At 35.3% G+C, this 12,034-nt stretch overlaps 1 protein-coding gene across 2 annotated transcripts in view; it reads left to right on the top strand.

The window, feature by feature from the left end:
• The window catches only part of KCNJ3 (potassium inwardly rectifying channel subfamily J member 3), a 236,367-nt gene that overhangs the window by 105,108 nt on the left and 119,225 nt on the right, over positions 1–12,034 (top strand). The window lies entirely within an intron of this gene.

Raw genomic sequence — 12,034 nt, 5'->3', positions numbered from 1 at the left:
CACCAACAGTGGGTTTATTATTGCTACCCTTATAAATCAAGGGTGGTATTGTTATTTAGTCTGGATTTCTGATTTCATTTTTATTAAGTTTGGCTGGGCTGGGACTTATTCAGGCCACATACACACCCTGCTCATTTGTTTAGATTTTGTATTAGCAAAAATAAAACATGGATAACATGCAATAGCAGGCACAAAACAATTTACTTGACCATAGCAGAGGGGATATTCAAATAGGATAGACTAGGTTTGAAGGATACCTTGAGTTGATTTAACTAAGTAAAGCTCCCCTGCCTGAGTTAACCACCATGATACACTTGGCAAACATCTGAGTAACCCTGGAGTTCCTTGGGGCTGCTTCATGCATAGGCAGTGAGAAAGTGAAATTTGTAGGCCTCTTTAATCCCCTGAGCCAAATAAATTTCAAGGAATAGCTCAATACTTTTTTTTTTTTTTTTAATGAGGCAGTTGGGGTTAAATGACTTACCCATGGTCACACAGCTAGTAAGTGTTAAGTGTCTGAGGCCGGATTTGAACTCAGGTACTCCTGACTCCAGGGCCGGTGCTCTATCCACTGCGCCATCTAGCTGCCCCTCAATACCTTTTAAGGAAAAATCTATCCTAACTTTCCTGGGGGGGAAATGTTAGAATATTGTTACAATCACTAAGAAGCAATTTGTAAGGCAGGCCCTTCCACTTCAACTTAGTCTTAGGTTTGAGGAAGATATAAATTTGAATATGGCCTCAAGCACTTCGCCTTTTTTGCTTTGGGAAATCACTCAGCTTCTCTGAATCTTAGTTTTGTTTTGGTAAAATGAAAGGGCTGGACTTGATAATGTCTCAAGTTCCTTCCAATGCTAAACCTAGGATCTGAAGAACCATACTAATGGAGACATTTTGCAATTTAGATGTCATTAAAAATAATTTGCACACTCAAGGAAAAAACTCTATGGTGAAGGATTGCTTAACTATTTGGGACAAAAAAGCCTGCACGTTTTTATCCCTTTAATAAATGATATTATGTCACTAGAAGATTCTTCCCTACTTTCTCCTTGACTCCTTTTTATATACATAGACAAATGTTAGGAAACTGTTGATTGTTTTGTAAAGATACTTCTTTTCTGAAAGCATTCATTTCTTACTGGAAGACTAAGTTGAATAATCAATAGGATCATAGATCTAGACATGAAAGAGACTAAGGATCCCTGCTGCTCAGTATTGGCTTAGAAAACCACAAATTAACATTACCCATTTGGTTTCATGTTTTTATTTACTTTATTAAGCATTTCCCTGTTAAACTTTAATCTGGTTGGTTTGTACTTGGGAGTTTTGACTGGGGGTGGGGGGAGTTACCTTTAAACTACAGCATCTGGCCCAACCCACTCATTTTGTTTGTTTGTTTGTTTGTTTTGGATTTTTTGCTGGGCAGTTGGGGTTAAGTGACTTGCCCAGGGTCACACAGCTAGTAAGTGTTAAGTGTCTGAGGCCAGGTTTGAACTCAGGTCCTCCTGAATCCAGGGCCAGTGCTCTATCCACTGTGCCACCTAGCTGCCCCCAACCCACTCATTTTAAAATATAAAGAGAATAAGGACCCAGGAAGTGAAGTGAGTTATTTGAAGTAACAGAAGTAGTAAGAATCAGAGACAGGATTCCAGATCCAGTGACCTTCTGACTGCACCATGTTGAATGGCAAGGGGAATCAGCCAATTAAAAAAAATGATTACTTGTATTACAAAAACATTGTTTTCTTGATATGATCTATTCCATTGTATTGGTGAATTTTCATGTGACTTAATTAGAAATGGCACTTGGATGCTTCAATTAACATATCAGATATCCTTAGGAAATCTGGAATCTGAAACTTTTGACAAGCTAAAAAAGAAAATTCACAAGCAAGTTCATTTGGAAACCACATAATGTTAAGTTGTTATGAGTTTGGAACATGAATTGTGTGTTCTCTTCGCTTTAAATTGAAAAAATTGGGACAGTGAAAGGTTTTAAGTGTGGAAATCTTTCTTATTTTATAATATGTTCATCCATATGAATATATCAATGATTAATGAGAACTTCTCAAAGACTGAAAGGAATCCATAGCCTACCTTTTACCACTATTTCCTTAGTAATCTTATTACTGTTGCTGGATTTTGAAAGGTATTTTCTTCCTTTTATCTTGGAAATATTGATATAATTATTTTTGACATATTTAGATATCATAATAAGAATAGTTGACAAAATTGCCAGTAAGTTCTGTTTAGCCAATGCTTTATCAAGCTTCTGAGTAAGATTTTCCATCTTGCTAGTCAGAATAGTTAGCAGTATGAAATAAGGGAGGGACATGTCCTTATTTGAGTGGGCAAATAATTCATTGTTTGTTCAGCTGCTAGCTTTCTTTTGTGATGCCTGTCAGGTGTAATATAGTCAGGCTCTTAATAATATAGTCAGGTGTTGTTTTTTTTTTTTTTAACATTTAAAAAATTGACTTTTGATTTCTCCCCTACCCCCCTCAATCATTACAAAATATAATCCAAAATGTAATATGAGGTGATTACTATTCAAATAAATGAAACAAAGAAATTTAAATGCAAGGGGGATCTTTCTCCATATTACAACTGTAAACATGTATGCTTTTTATGGATTAAAAAATAGATGAACAATGAAGTCAGAATACTTGTATGAGATCACAGGATGAGTCAGTGTTAGAATGAATAACCAGTAATAAAACCTAGGTCCCCAGACTGTATGTCTGATGCCATAAACAAGAAGCTAATATAGGGTTCTTTGACTAGAGAGTTATTGCAATGAAATGAGTGGTAAGAAAGATATGACTTGTAGTCAGTGTTTATAGCTTGTATTAGAGTACAGAGTATCCTCGAAATATTGTACTCTTTCCTCTTGAATTATCTGAAGAAAATGTGAAAACTAGCTATAAAATAGAGATAAAACTGTTTTTCCTGATCAGTAGCCTAACAGTGAATGTCCTGATATGAAATCCTCATATTTTTCCTTTCCCTTTATTCCTGATAACCTGTTTCTAAATTTTTCTATTGTATTTATTGTATAATTATGTTGGATGCATTGATTATAGGAATATCAGGTGAGACATGGGAGGAATGTGATATGGTGTGAATAAGTCAGTATACTAGTTTATATCATACTAGCTTTAGTGTAATCATGCTATTAATGATTTTAAAGAATCATTTGTATTCCTGGGCAAAATGCATGAGTTAATTTTTAGTCAATTTAGGCCTATTCTTTTTTTTTTTTTTTGTGAGGCAATAGGGGTTAAGTGACTTGCCCAGGGTCACACAGCTAGTAAGTGTTAAGTGTCTGAGGCTGGATTTGAACTCAGGTCCTCCTGACTCCAGGGCTGCCCCAGGCCTATTCTTAATATGTTAATATGTGTGTGCACATTTGTCTGTGCATATGTGTGTGTGTGATATATGGAGTAGTGTATCCTGGGAAAGAACTGAAAAAGAAACCCAAAAAACAGGACTCATACTTGTTGATTTTAGCTTGCAACAATTAAAGCACCCTAAATTGATGTTGGACTCAGTAGAAAATCAATCACATATTTCTGAACCTCAGGCTGGCAAATATGCTGAAGGACCAGGTAACTTAAAAATAGAGAGGAGCTAAGTGCTTAGTCTATGTATACCTTCTGTGTATACCTCATTCCCGTGGAATAAGGCTAATAAGTCCTGGGGTAAGGCTAAGGACCAGGAATCAACAGTGAATTTTATATGTCCTGGGGAACTGATTTCCTGGGATTTACTGAATCAGATATTTAGCAAGAATTCTTTGTCCCCTACACCTCCAGTTTTCCAGTATATGGAGGGATAAGCCCTGGAGGTTGATGACATTGGATCTGCACAGATGTTATTCTCAGGACCCTGGAAAGTGGGAGGCTGAGGTTGATCGATTGATCCCATACCTGGCAAGCTCCTACTTCCACCTCTACTTACCTTTGTGATTCCATTATTTTTTTCATCCGAGACAAAAAGACTTTTCCCTCTTTTAACTTACTTGTACTCTCTCTATCCTCAACAGTAATACTTATCTATAGTCCCTATCTTCCTTTGCTTTCCTGTTCTGCTATGCCCTCTAGGATAAAACTTCTTAAACTTTGGGTCATGACCCCATATGGAGTCGTGTAACTGAGTATGGGTGTAGTGAAAAATTTGGCAACAGTAAAATGTTTATATATATGTATATATATGTATGTATACGCATACACACATATATGTATGTATGTGTATATATATGTGTGTGTGTGTGTATATATATTGCCAGGGCCATGTAAAAATTTCTTGGGCAAAAAGTGGAAAAAGTTTAAGAATTCCTGCTCTAGGATACCTATTCTATTGTTATTGATTTCCTTTTACCCTATTCCTTTTTTTTTTTTTTTGCAGGGCAATGAAGATTAAATGACTTGCCCAGGGTCACACAGCTAATAAGTATCAAGTGTCTGAGGCCTATTTTGAATTCAGGTCCATCTGAATCCAGGGCTGGTGCTTTATCACTGCCCCACCTAGTTGCCCCACCCTATTCCTCTTAATTGCACACTATTTGTATCATGGAAATCTGGTTCTCTGCAGAGGACACTGACTCTCTGGAGCAAGCTTGTGTCCCAATGAATGCATTGGGATGGGGGAGGTAGAGAAAGAAGAAAGGTGGTTATGTGAGGAGAAGAAAGAAGCAATGAGAGAGAGAGAGAGAGAGAGAGAGAGAGAGAGAGAGAGAGAGAGAGAGGGGACAGAGACAGAGACAGACAGAGACAGAAGCTTGCTCATTCTCCTTTAGTACAATTTGAAGATCCTTTTCTCATAGTCATCATTCTGTAATTTTTATATATTTATTTTCAAGCATTTATTAAGTACCTATCAATCGGTTACTCAACAAACATTTATTAAGTGCCTACTGTGTTCCAGTCAGTATGCTAAATTCTGGGGATATCAAAAAATTGAAGCAGTCTCTGCCCTCAAAGAACTTAAGACTTAAAAAAAGACATTTAACACTGTGCTAAAGCATAGGACAGCAGTCATAACATGAAATGTGAAATTGACAGCAATAAAAAAAAATCAACAATCATTTATTAAACACCTCCTATGTGTTAGGCACCAGACTGAAGTGCTGAGGATAACAAGACTCAAATGAAACAGCTCTGACATGAAGATGTTTCCTTTTCTTCTGGGGGCAGCCTCAGACACTTGACACTTAACTAGCTGTATGACCCTTGGCAAGTCACTTAACTCTCATTGCCCCACAAAAAAAAATTCTTCCATTCTAATATTAATAGTTTATAGTCTTTGGTGTTAGCTAATAGAATCTGGTTATTACAAAAAATAAAGGAAAGCTAGTGTTCGTAGTTTTTTTAAAATAGATTTTCCCTGTATGTTTTTTGAAGTTGAGCACAGTAATACCTTAATTAGTAAATACTCTGGAAATTAAAAAAAACACACATAGACACAAAACTTGTCTTAAAAAAATATGTCTGATTCCAAATCAGCATTCTTTTCACTGTACCCTGCTGTATTACCACCAGAGTACAAATATACCATATTAAAGTATTTTAAAGATGTACTACATTTAAAAATCTGCAAGCACTTTTCCAGTGAGAAATTGATTTAATTAAAGTGCTGAAATTTTCCATTAGAGTTTAAAATTATTCTGAGGCTTAAATTCTGAAATTTATTTTTATAGACATGGTTCACAAATTAAGGTAAATAAGGCTCAGTGTTGATGTTTGAAACTAGATCTGAGCAATGCTGCTCCAGAATTTATGTTGACAAAGTCTTCATTTGACTGAAAAATAAAGAGCTCAGGGTGTTAGCAAACAGTTTCATCTTTGAATAATTCTCATTATTAATGCATAACGGTGATGTGAGGAAAAATTAGCTTTGACACAGAATGGCTTGCCACAGATAATTTTAGAGTAGAATGTAATTTTAGCTCCCCATGGAAGCAGATCTAACTATATCTTTTCTCTTGCTTTCTAAGAAACATGTTTCTTCATGCTGTACTTCACTTGGAGTTGTAGGAATATTTATGTATTGTGTGTGGACTGGTAGGCATGGCTGTATGCTTTTTAAGGGAAGTGAATAAGCATTTAAGTTGTGCCTACTATGTGCCAGACACCGTGCTAAGCACTTTACAAATATTAAATCATTTTATTTTTACAACAATCCTGAGAGGTAGGTGCTATCATTACTCCCACTTTGCAGTTGAAGAAACTGAAGCAAACAAAAGGCCATAAAGCTAATAAAGGTCTGAGGCTGGATTTGAACTCCTGTCTTCTTGACTCTAGGCCTAGCTCTCCATTTACTGCCTGTATATCAACCCCTCTCCTTTACAACAGTGAATACAATGCCTTTTGTAAATCCCTTATTTTACTTTTTGTGTGTGTGTGGGGGGGGGTGGGCAGGGACAGGGCAGTGAGGGTTAAGTGACTTGTCCAGGGTCACACAGCTAGTGTCAAGTGTCTGAGACCGGATTTGAAATCGGGTCCTTCCAAATCCAGGGCCTACGCTTTATCCACTGCACCATCTAGCTGCCCCCTTATTTTACTCTTTAATAACTTTTAAGAGGTAGGCTCTGAGTTATTTCAGTCTTCCAAAAATGCTATCAATTTTTTAAACAGCTAGAGTTTTTACAATTTTGTACTTTCTAAATGCCTTCTTGAGGCAGTTAATACAGGTTTGTCTGTACTTCCTAAACATTTCAGGTGTGATTTGAAAAATAAAAATGGGACAAAGAGATCTCTTCCAAGAAAATAAGGGGAAAAGCAATTATGGCTCTGCTTTTTTTCAGTTGAAAGTTGAAAGTGTTTTTATGTCCCACAACTCTGCTGACCTGACCATGATGAGTAATTTTAGGAAAATCTTCTAATTTTCATTTGATCACCTAAATAGTTGCTCCTGAACATAATTGTTAGCTGATAGCAGAACTAACAGTACAATGGGTAGAAGGTTGGCATGGAAGTAATATTGTTTTAAACTTGTTTTTGAAATAGATTAAAGACAACCAACCCTTTCACCTCTGAAGCATTCTTTATCTTTATTTGTGCTGGATTTCTGCCATCCTCATTGTTTTCATTTTAAATGAAGCTTGACAGCTAAATTGAAAAAAGATAATATATTTTTTTTCTGTTAGTAAAGAAAAAAACTGTATCCAGATATTTTAAATTATAATAATATTTCCTCTGTAATATAATTTTGGGTTTTAGATCACTTATAACTTCCCACTTCATTACCTGAAAGCCCGCTTTTTTCCTTAATCATCTGTAGTTGATATCAGAGAACTTCCTCTTAGTATGATTCCCCCCACGCAGATGTCAGACTTAATAATACCATTGCCACTGTTACATAGTTATTCAATGACACTCCTCTAAGCAACGCTTGCAGGTTTAGGAAATAAGGATCAGGTATTACTGTTCATATTTGTATAAAATCTTTCAATGGTAGTTTCCTTTGCAAAATGAAGCTCGTTTGAACTGATCGATATGCATAAGAATCAATTCATTTCCTTCATTTTAAATGAGATTTTTTTTCAAATCAGAAGCAAAATAGTAGTGTTTAAGGTACATTTATATGAAGTAACTATTCCCTGCCCTTTACCAGACCTGTATTAGAAGAGTGAAATGAAGCAATTGTTTGGATAACCACCACCCTAGAAATTCCTCTAAATTATCTAAATATTTTCTTTTACAATAGCTGGATATGTTGACATATACACTGATATATTGTTTGAGTGCTGCAAAATCTCTTTCAGACTTTAGGCCTTATACATATGAAAGACCAGGCATGTTGTTAGATGTATAAAAGAGACCATGACCTAAATTGAGTAAGAGGAAACTAAGGTATAAAAGGCTTTGAATGTTAATAGGGGATTTCTTTCTTTCTTTTCTTTTTTTTTTTTTTTTACTTAACACTAGAGATGGTAATGAGCCACTTGAATTTTTTAAATGGGGGTTGAGGGAAGAGGGTTACAAGTTCAGACTTATACTCTAGGAAGATTGTTTTAACAACTGAGTGGAAAATGAAACAGAATTGGCAGAGATGATACAGGGAGATTAATAAAATGATATTGCAATAGCCCAGGTGTAAGGCTATGAGAGCTTGAAACAGAGTGCTATCAGTGTCAAAGGAGTGAAAGGGATTTTTAGGAGATATGTTGCAAAGGTAGAATCAGGATGGCATGCTGACAAATTGGATACTGGGAGTGAGAGAGATAGAGGAATCAAAAATAACACACACCTTGGTTGCAAATCTATGTGAATGAGAGAATGGTGGTGTCCTCAACAGTGATAAGGAAATTTGGAGTGGGGAAGGTTTGAGAAAAATATAATGAGTTCAGTTTTGGACATGTTGATTTAAGATGTCCACAGAACATACAATTCAAGATGTCCATTAGGAAGATGGAGATATGAGACTAAGGACTGGATAAGTAGATTTAAGAGTAATCATCATAGAGATAATGATTGAATCCATGGGAACTGATTAGATCATCAGGTGAAATATTATAGAGAAAGATGAGAAAAAGGACCAGGACAGATCCCCTGGGGTTAGTGGATATGCCCTTGATGGATGAAGATGTAGTAAAAGAGATTGAAAAAGAAAGATCAAACAGGTAGAAGGACAGCTATGATAGACTAATGTCCCCCAGGGAGAACAGAATATTAGAGATGACTGATCAACTGTTCCAAAGTCTTCAAAGAGGTAAAAAAGATAAAATTTGAGAAAAGACCATTAGTTTTGATAATTAAGCAATCATTGGTAGCTTTGAAAAGAGCAATGCCAGTTGAATGATGAGGTTGGAAGTTAATCTCTATAGGGTTAAGAGAGAGGAATGTGGAGGCAGTGATTGAAGATGGCCTTCACAAGGAGTTCAGCCACAAAAAAAGAAGAGAGATATGGAATGATAGATAGTGGGGAATGGGCAAATCAAATGAGGTGGTTTTTTTCTTTGTTTTTCTTTTTGTTTGTTTTTTTGAGGATAGGGGAGACATGGGCATGTTTGTAGATAGTAAAGGATAAAGCAGTAGACAGGGAGAGAGTGAAGATAAGTGAGAGAGGGGGGATGATAGAGGAGGCAATTTTCTAGGAATGATAGAACTTGTGCAAGTAGAGAGGTTGAACTTGGCAAGGTGAAGGGTTACCTTTTCATGTGAGACAAGAGTGAAGGAGGAAATAGTTACATAAGGTATCTGACTTTTGTGATGAGAGGAAGAGGTAAGAAGAGTGCTCTCAGCAAATTGCTTCATTTTTTTTTCAATGAAATATTGGGCATGGTCTCTTAGCAGAGAGGGAGAGAATATTATAGGTATGGAAACATTTGAAAAATACTTTCATGAGTGACATAATGTCAATTAGAAAGGTACAAAAGGTTCTTTTTGCACTGTGTAAATTTAGATAAATATAAATTTATAGTGGACCTAGCTAGGACCGTTTCATGATTTTTCTGTTTCCATTCTGCTACCATACTCTGGACTTTCATGTAGCATGATTAAAATCTGTAATCTCATTCAACCATAATCTGAGCAGCAAGTTTATAACTTTTTAAAAATTATATATGAGGATATTTTATGAATGAAATTGTTTCATTTCTTTTGATTAGGATAGATCAAAATATCATTTTCTTCTGCTCAGACCAAGGCCAGATTTAATTCCTAAACTTATCTACAGAGAACATGTTTGTTATTGCTTGGATGCCATATATATATATATATATATATATATATATATATATATATATATATATATATATATATATATATATATATACACACATACATACACACATATACATACATATACATATACATACATACACATACACATACACATACACATACACATATACATATACATATACATACATATATATACAGAGAGAGAGAGAGAGACAATAGAGACTAAGAAAAGACACTCCTATTTTGGGGTTTCAATTTTAAAACTTTCAGGTTGAGAAAACAGAATGGAAATTCTAGCTCCATCAGTGCAAACTACCTAGTCAACATTTTTATGACCAGTGAAACCTTTCAAAGGATGTCTCAAAGAAGTAAAAAACAAGAAAAGTAAGTAACTGGACCTATTCATCACAAGTTGTCATATTTTATTTCCATTGCTTTCCCTAGTCTAATTATTTTCCAGTCAGCAAACAACTTCATATAGGTATATCTGTGCAAAATTCACAAAAAACTGTTTCTTGATAATAATAATAGCAGATAATATTTATATAGTTCTTCAAAGTTTACATGTATTATTCTCATTTTATCCTTAAACCATTCTGGGAGATAGGTGGATGCTAGTATGATTATCCCCACTTTATAGATAAAGAAACTGAGACACATTCTAAGTAACTTTCCCATGATTGCATAGCTGTTAAAGGCCTAAAGTAAAATTTGAACTCATGTTTTCTTTATCCCAAGTCTAATGCTCTATTCACAGCACCATTTAGCTGCTTGCTTTATTCAGAGTAAAGAATTTCTAACACTGAATGAAATTGATGAGACTCTCTTCAGTATTATATTTAAAAAACACACTGGGGGCAGCTAGATGGTACAGGGGTAAAGCACCTGCCCTGGATTCAGGAGTATCTGAGTTCAAATCTGGCCTCAGACACTTGACACTTACTAGCTGTGTGACCCTGGGCAAGTCACATAACCCTCATTGCCCTGCAAAAACAACAACAACAACAAAAATACAACAACAACTTCAACTCTTTGGGACTCAATTTCTATGGCTTCAAAATGCATGGATTCAATTCTAATTGTACTATCATAGATTTGGAGCTAGAAATGGCCCTATGATCTTATAAGGCAAACTCCTAATTGAGGAAATTAGTTTTGAAGGGTTAAATGATTTGTCCAAGGTCAAACAGATAGTAAGGAGGTCAACCGGCATCCAAACCTCATTTTTCTCCCTTCCAAATCCAACTTAAATTTGACTATCTCAAAAATTCTATGATACCCTGAATTTTCAATAAAAGTAATCTCCTTTATAGGCTTGATGCAATGAAAATACCTCAAGGACATATTGACAAGAACTCCAGCTATGATAACTGCATTCATTCAACTTTTACCAAGCCAGTTAAGCATTTTACTTTTTAATATGTTTAGATCTAAGACCACGGTCTCTCATGATAACTGAATATTCATTGTGACGAGTTGAATGAGACTTTTCTCATTGAATCCTGGGTAGAAAAGTTCTCTTTTCTTGCTTTCTTTAACTTTTTATTTTTCTTTTTGAAAGATTAGGTACCTCTATATTGTCCAGGCTCAAAATCCTGGAGCTACTTATAAGCCCTATCAAACTACTGATTAGTACATAAGCTTGGATTTATCCTGTATCTTCCCAGGGACACCCACTCCCCCAATATAAATGTGTTATTTATGTATATTTAATCTGTAGAGCCTCCTCTAGCTCAAAACTACTAAGCTTGGGAGATCCACCATCAGCTTCCCTAATTGCTAGAATTATAGGTATGCACCACCACTTCTAGCTCCTTATTATATTTTTTGACCCGTTGTGGGCTTTTTATATTTTATTTAAGCTAGAAAAATCTTTTTCCCCTACCTCACTCATTTTCCCTACCATTGTGAGAAAAAGAAAATACTTGCAACAAATATGCAAAATTAAGAAAAATAAATCTCCACATTGAATATGTACATACACATACATATACATACATGCTTACACATATTCATATATACATGCATGTGTTTGCAATACATGCATGTGTATACATACATACATACATTTATATTTCATTCTCTACCCTGAGTCTATAACATTTCTGTCAGAAAGTGGATATCATTTTTAAAAATTAGTCCTCTAGAGTTTTGGCTGGTCATTATATTTATCAGAGTTATTAAGACTTCCAGAGTTGTTTTTCTTTATAGTATTGTTATTATAGTAAAAATGTTCTCTTAGTTCTGCTCATTTTAGTCTCTTTTGTTTATGAAAGTCTTCCCAGGTCCAACCTGTGATTTTGTAGGTTCAGAGAACACCTGATAAGGAGCTTTCTTTAAAAATGGGGC

This window comes from Dromiciops gliroides, chromosome 3 (genome assembly GCF_019393635.1).
Source record: "Dromiciops gliroides isolate mDroGli1 chromosome 3, mDroGli1.pri, whole genome shotgun sequence".
NCBI lineage: Eukaryota > Metazoa > Chordata > Mammalia > Microbiotheria > Microbiotheriidae > Dromiciops > Dromiciops gliroides.
The sequence above is the reverse complement of the archived record's forward strand: the minus strand, read 5'-3'. Positions and strand labels throughout refer to the sequence as shown.